We start from the raw sequence: 7,577 nt of genomic DNA, 5'->3' as shown, positions 1-7,577 counted from the left end.
CTAAGACAGTTCTTGTGGAATTGGCAAAGTGATATTTGGAAGCCCATAGAGGGCTATGGTGAAAAAGGAAATATCATCACATGAAATCTGTAAAGAAGCTTTCTGAGAAACTGCTTAGTGTTCTGTTAATTCATCTCACAGAGTTACATCTGTATTTCGTGGATCTCTTTGCCAGCCTTATTTCTGTGGAATCTGAGAACAGATATTTCGGATCCCATTGAAGACTACAGGGCCAAAGGATATATCTTCCGATAACAAAGAGAAAGAAGCTTTCTGAGAATCTTCTTTGCGTTCTGTGAAATAATCTCACAGAGTTATAGCTTTCCCCTCAAGAAGCTTTTCGCGAAGACACTTCTTGTGGAATTGGCAAAGTGATATTTGGAAGCCCGTAGAGGGCTATGGTGAAAAAGGAAATATCCTCAGATGAAATCTGGAAAGAAGCTTTCTGAGAAACTCCTTAGTGTTCTGTTAATTCATCTCACAGAGTTACATCTGTGTTTCGTGGATCTCTTTGCCAGCCTTATTTCTGTGGAATCTGAGAACAGATATTTCGGATCCCATTGAAGACTATATGGCCAATGGAAATATCCTGCGATAACAAAGAGAAAGAAGCTTTCTGAGAAACTTCTTTGCGTTCTGTGAAATCATCTCACAGAGTTACAGCTTTACACTCACAAGCCTTTCGCTAAGACAGTTCTTGTGGAATTGGCAAAGTGTTATTTGGAAGCTCATAGAGGGCTATGGTGAAAAAGGAAATATCATCAGATGAAATCTGTAAAGAAGCTTTCTGAGAAACTGCTTAGTGTTCTGTTAATTCATCTCACAGAGTTACATCTGTATTTCGTGGATCTCTTTGCAAGCCTTATTTCTGTGGAATCTGAGAACAGATATTTCGGATCCCATTGAAGACTACAGGGCCAAAGGATATATCTTCCGATAACAAAGAGAAAGAAGCTTTCTGAGAATCTTCTTTGTGTTCTGTGAAATAATCTCACAGAGTTATAGCTTTCCCCTCAAGAAGCTTTTCGCGAAGACACTTCTTGTGGAATTGGCAAAGTGATATTTGAAAGCCCATAGAGGGCTAGGGTGAAAAAGGAAATATCCTCAGATGAAATCTGTAAAGAAGCTTTCTCAGAAACAGCTTAGTGTTCTGTTAATTCATCTCACAGAGTTACCTCTGTATTTCGTGGATCTCTTTGCTAGCCTTATTTCTGTGGAATCTGAGAACAGATATTTCGGATCCCATTGAAGACTATAGGGCCAAAGGATATATCTTCCGATAACAAAGAGAAATAAGCTTTCTGAGAAACTTCTTTGTGTTCTGTGAAATCATCTCACAGAGTTACAGCTTTCCCCTAAAGAATCTTTTCGCTAAGACACTTCTTGTGGAATTGGCAAAGTGATATTTGGAAGCCCATAGAGGGCTACGGTGAGAAAGGAAATATCCTCAGATGAAATCTGGAAAGAAGCTTTCTGAGAAACTGCTTAGTGTTCTGTTAATTCATCTCACAGAGTTACATCTGTGTTTCGTGGATCTCTTTGCTAGCCTTATTTCTGTGGAATATGAGAACAGATATTTCGGATCCCATTGAAGACTATAGGGCCAAAGGATATATCTTCCGATAACAAAGAGAAATAAGCTTTCTGAGAAACTTCTTTGTGTTCTGTGAAATCATCTCACAGAGTTACAGCTTTGCCCTAAAGAATCTTTTCGCTAAGACACTTCTTGTGGAATTGGCAAAGTGATATTTGGAAGCCCTTAGAGGGCTATGGTGAGAAAGGAAATATCCTCAGATGAAATCTGGAAAGAAGCTTTCTGAGAAACTGCTTAGTGTTCTGTTAATTCATCTCACAGAGTTACATCTGTGTTTCGTGGATCTCTTTGCTAGCCTTATTTCTGTGGAATCTGAGAACAGATATTTCGGATCCCATTGAAGACTATAGGGTCAATGGAAATATCCTCCGTTAACAAAGAGAAAGAAGCTTTCTGAGAAACTTCTTTGTGTTCTGTGAAATCATCTCACAGAGTTACAGCTTTCCCCTCAAGAAGCCTTTCGCTAAGACACTTCTTGTGGAATTGGCAAAGTGATATTTGGAAGCCCATAGAGGGCTATGGTGAAAAAGGAAATATCCTCAGATGAAATCTGGAAAGAAGCTTTCTGAGAAACTGCTTAGTGTTCTGTTCATTCATCTCACAGAGTTACATCTGTATTTCGTGGATCTCTTTGCCAGCCTTATTTCTGTGGAATCTGAGAACAGATATTTCGGATCCCATTGAAGACTATTGGGCCAAAGGAAATATCCTCCGATTACAAACAGAAAGAAGGTTTCTGAGAAACTTCTTTGCGTTCTGTGAAATCATCTCACAGAGTTACAGCTTTCCCCTCAAGAAGCCTTTCGCTAAGACAGTTCTTGTGGAATTGGCAAAGTGATATTTGGAAGCCCATAGAGGGCTATGGTGAAAAAGGAAATATCATCACATGAAATCTGTAAAGAAGCTTTCTGAGAAACTGCTTAGTGTTCTGTTAATTCATCTCACAGAGTTACATCTGTGTTTCCTGGATCTCTTTGCTAGCCTTATTTCTGTGGAATCTGAGAACAGATATTTCGGATTCCATTGAAGACTATAGGGCCAAAGGATATATCTTCCGATAACAAAGAGAAAGAAGCTTTCTGAGAAACTTCTTTGTGTTCTGTGAAATCATCTCACAGAGTTACAGCTTTCCCCTCAAGAGTCTTTTCGCTAAGACACTTCTTGTGGAATTGGCAAAGTGATATTTGGAAGCCCATAGAGGGCTATGGTGAAAAGGGAAATATCCTCAGATGAAATCGGGAAAGAAGCTTTCTGAGAAACTCCTTAGTGTTCTGTTAATTCATCTCACAGAGTTACATCTGTGTTTCGTGGATCTCTTTGCCAGCCTTATTTCTGTGGAATCTGAGAACAGATATTTCGGATCCCATTGAAGACTATAGGGTCAATGGAAATATCCTCCGATAACAAAGAGAAAGAAGTGTTCTGAGAAACTTCTTTGTGTTCTGTGAAATCATCTCACAGAGTTACAGCTTTCCCCTCAAGAAGCCTTTCGCTAAGACACTTCTTGTGGAATTGGCAAAGTGATATTTGGAAGCCCATAGAGGGCTATGGTGAAAAAGGAAATATCCTCAGATGAAATCTGGAAAGAAGCTTTCTGAGAAACTGCTTAGTGTTCTGTTAATTCATCTCACAGAGTTACATCTGTATTTCGTGGATCTCTTTGCCAGCCTTATTTCTGTGGAATCTGAGAACAGATATTTCGGATCCCATTGAAGACTATTGGGCCAAAGGAAATATCCTCCGATTACAAACAGAAAGAAGGTTTCTGAGAAACTTCTTTGCGTTCTGTGAAATCATCTCACAGAGTTACAGCTTTCCCCTCAAGAAGCCTTTCGCTAAGACAGTTCTTGTGGAATTGGCAAAGTGATATTTGGAAGCCCATAGAGGGCTATGGTGAAAAAGGAAATATCATCACATGAAATCTGTAAAGAAGCTTTCTGAGAAACTGCTTAGTGTTCTCTTAATTCATCTCACAGAGTTACATCTGTATTTCCTGGATCTCTTTGCTAGCCTTATTTCTGTGGAATCTGAGAACAGATATTTCGGATCCCATTGAAGACTATAGGGCCAAAGGATATATCTTCCGATAACAAAGAGAAATAAGCTTTCTGAGAAACTTCTTTGTGTTCTGTGAAATCATCTCACAGAGTTACAGCTTTCCCCTCAAGAATCTTTTCGCTAAGACACTTCTTGTGGAATTGGCAAAGTGATATTTGGAAGCCCATAGAGGGCTATGGTGAGAAAGGAAATATCCTCAGGTGAAATCTGGAAAGAAGCTTTCTGAGAAACTGCTTAGTGTTCTGTTAATTCATCTCACAGAGTTACATCTGTGTTTCGTGGATCTCTTTGCTAGCCTTATTTCTGTGGAATCTGAGAACAGATATTTCGGATCCCATTGAAGACTATTGGGTCAATGGAAATATCCTCCGATAACAAAGAGAAAGAAGCTTTCTGAGAAACTTCTTTGTGTTCTGTGAAATCATCTCACAGAGTTACAGCTTTCCCCTCAAGAAGCCTTTCGCTAAGACACTTCTTGTGGAATTGGCAAAGTGATATTTGGAAGCCCATAGAGGGCTATGGTGAAAAAGGAAATATCCTCAGAGGAAATCTGGAAAGAAGCTTTCTGAGAAACTGCTTAGTGTTCTGTTAATTCATCTCACAGAGTTACATCTGTATTTCGTGGATCTCTTTGCCAGCCTTATTTCTGTGGAATCTGAGAACAGATATTTCGGATCCTATTGAAGACTATTGGGCCAAAGGAAATATCCTCCGATTACAAACAGAAAGAAGGTTTCTGAGAAACTTCTTTGCGTTCTATGAAATCATCTCACAGAGTTACAGCTTTCCCCTCAAGAAGCCTTTCGCTAAGACAGTTCTTGTGGAATTGGCAAAGTGATATTTGGAAGCCCATAGAGGGCTATGGTGAAAAAGGAAATATCATCAGATGAAATCTGTAAAGAAGCTTTCTGAGAAACAGCTTAGTGTTCTGTTAGTTCATCTCACAGAGTTACATCTGTATTTGGTGGATCTCTTTGCTAGCCTTATTTCTGTGGAATATGAGAACAGATATTTCGGATCCCATTGAAGACTATAGGGCCAAAGGATATATCTTCCGATAACAAAGAGAAATAAGCTTTCTGAGAAACTTCTTTGTGTTCTGTGAAATCATCTCACAGAGTTACAGCTTTGCCCTAAAGAATCTTTTCGCTAAGACACTTCTTGTGGAATTGGCAAAGTGATATTTGGAAGCCCATAGAGGGCTATGGTGAGAAAGGAAATATCCTCAGATGAAATCTGGAAAGAAGCTTTCTGAGAAACTGCTTAGTGTTCTGTTAATTCATCTCACAGAGTTACATCTGTGTTTCGTGGATCTCTTTGCTAGCCTTATTTCTGTGGAATCTGAGAACAGATATTTCGGATCCCATTGAAGACTATAGGGTCAATGGAAATATCCTCCGATAACAAAGAGAAAGAAGCTTTCTGAGAAAATTCTTTGTGTTCTGTGAAATCATCTCACAGAGTTACAGCTTTCCCCTCAAGAAGCCTTTCGCTAAGACACTTCTTGTGGAATTGGCAAAGTGATATTTGGAAGCCCATAGAGGGCTATGGTGAAAAAGGAAATATCCTCAGATGAAATCTGGAAAGAAGCTTTCTGAGAAACTGCTTAGTGTTCTGTTCATTCATCTCACAGAGTTACATCTGTATTTCGTGGATCTCTTTGCCAGCCTTATTTCTGTGGAATCTGAGAACAGATATTTCGGATCCCATTGAAGACTATTGGGCCAAAGGAAATATCCTCCGATTACAAACAGAAAGAAGGTTTCTGAGAAACTTCTTTGCGTTCTGTGAAATCATCTCACAGAGTTACAGCTTTCCCCTCAAGAAGCCTTTCGCTAAGACAGTTCTTGTGGAATTGGCAAAGTGATATTTGGAAGCCCATAGAGGGCTATGGTGAAAAAGGAAATATCATCACATGAAATCTGTAAAGAAGCTTTCTGAGAAACTGCTTAGTGTTCTGTTCATTCATCTCACAGAGTTACATCTGTATTTCGTGGATCTCTCTGCTAGCCTTATTTCTGTGGAATCTGAGAACAGATATTTCGGATTCCATTGAAGACTATAGGGCCAAAGGATATATCTTCCGATAACAAAGAGAAAGAAGCTTTCTGAGAAACTTCTTTGTGTTCTGTGAAATCATCTCACAGAGTTACAGCTTTCCCCTCAAGAGTCTTTTCGCTAAGACACTTCTTGTGGAATTGGCAAAGTGATATTTGGAAGCCCATAGAGGGCTATGGTGAAAAGGGAAATATCCTCAGATGAAATCGGGAAAGAAGCTTTCTGAGAAACTCCTTAGTGTTCTGTTAATTCATCTCACAGAGTTACATCTGTGTTTCGTGGATCTCTTTGCCAGCCTTATTTCTGTGGAATCTGAGAACAGATATTTCGGATCCCATTGAAGACTATTGGGCCAAAGGAAATATTCTCCGATTACAAACAGAAAGAAGGTTTCTGAGAAACTTCTTTGCGTTCTATGAAATCATCTCACAGAGTTACAGCTTTCCCCTCAAGAAGCCTTTCGCTAAGACAGTTCTTGTGGAATTGGCAAAGTGATATTTGGAAGCCCATAGAGGGCTATGGTGAAAAAGGAAATATCATCAGATGAAATCTGTAAAGAAGCTTTCTGATAAACAGCTTAGTGTTCTGTTAGTTCATCTCACAGAGTTACATCTGTATTTGGTGGATCTCTTTGCTAGCCTTATTATCTGTGGAATCTGAGAACATATATTTCGGATCCCATTGAAGACTATAGGGCCTAAGGATATATCTTCCGATAACAAAGAGAAAGAAGCTTTCTGAGAAACTTCTTTGTGTTCTGTGAAATCATCTCACAGAGTTACAGCTTTACTCTCAAGAAGCCTTTCGCTAAGACAGTTCTTGTGGAATTGGCAAAGTTTTATTTGGAAGCTCATAGAGGGCTATGGTGAAAAAGGAAATATCCTCAGGTGAAATCTGGAAAGAAGCTTTCTGAGAAACTGCTTAGTGTTCTGTTAATTCATCTCACAGAGTTACATCTGTGTTTCGTGGATCTCTTTGCTAGCCTTATTTCTGTGGAATCTGAGAACAGATATTTCGGATCCCATTGAAGACTATTGGGTCAATGGAAATATCCTCCGATAACAAAGAGAAAGAAGCTTTCTGAGAAACTTCTTTGTGTTCTGTGAAATCATCTCACAGAGTTACAGCTTTCCCCTCAAGAAGCCTTTCGCTAAGACACTTCTTGTGGAATTGGCAAAGTGATATTTGGAAGCCCATAGAGGGCTATGGTGAAAAAGGAAATATCCTCAGATGAAATCTGGAAAGAAGCTTTTTGAGAAACTGCTTAGTGTTCTGTTCATTCATCTCACAGAGTTATATCTGTATTTCGTGGATCTCTTTGCCAGCCTTATTTCTGTGGAATCTGAGAACAGATATTTCGGATCCCATTGAAGACTATTGGGCCAAAGGAAATATCCTCCGATTACAAACAGAAAGAAGGTTTCTGAGAAACTTCTTTGCGTTCTGTGAAATCATCTCACAGAGTTACAGCTTTCCCCTCAAGAAGCCTTTCGCTAAGGCAGTTCTTGTGGAATTGGCAAAGTGATATTTGGAAGCCCTTAGAGGGCTATGGTGAAAAAGGAAATATCATCAGATGAAATCTGTAAAGAAGATTTCTGAGAAACAGCTTAGTGTTCTGTTAATTCATCTCACAGAGTTACATCTGTATTTCGTGGATCTCTTTGCTAGCCTTATTTCTGTGGAATCTGAGAACAGATATTTCGGATCCCATTGAAGACTATAGGGTCAATGGAAATATCCTCCGATAACAAAGAGAAAGAAGCTTTCTGAGAAACTTCTTTGTGTTCTGTGAAATCATCTCACAGAGTTACAGCTTTCCCCTCAAGAAGTTTTTCGCTAAGACACTTCTTGTGGAATTGGCAAAGTG

The sequence above is a fragment of the Macaca mulatta genome, chromosome 10, assembly GCF_049350105.2.
Source record: "Macaca mulatta isolate MMU2019108-1 chromosome 10, T2T-MMU8v2.0, whole genome shotgun sequence".
Lineage (NCBI taxonomy): Eukaryota > Metazoa > Chordata > Mammalia > Primates > Cercopithecidae > Macaca > Macaca mulatta.
This window is presented reverse-complemented; position numbering follows the sequence as displayed.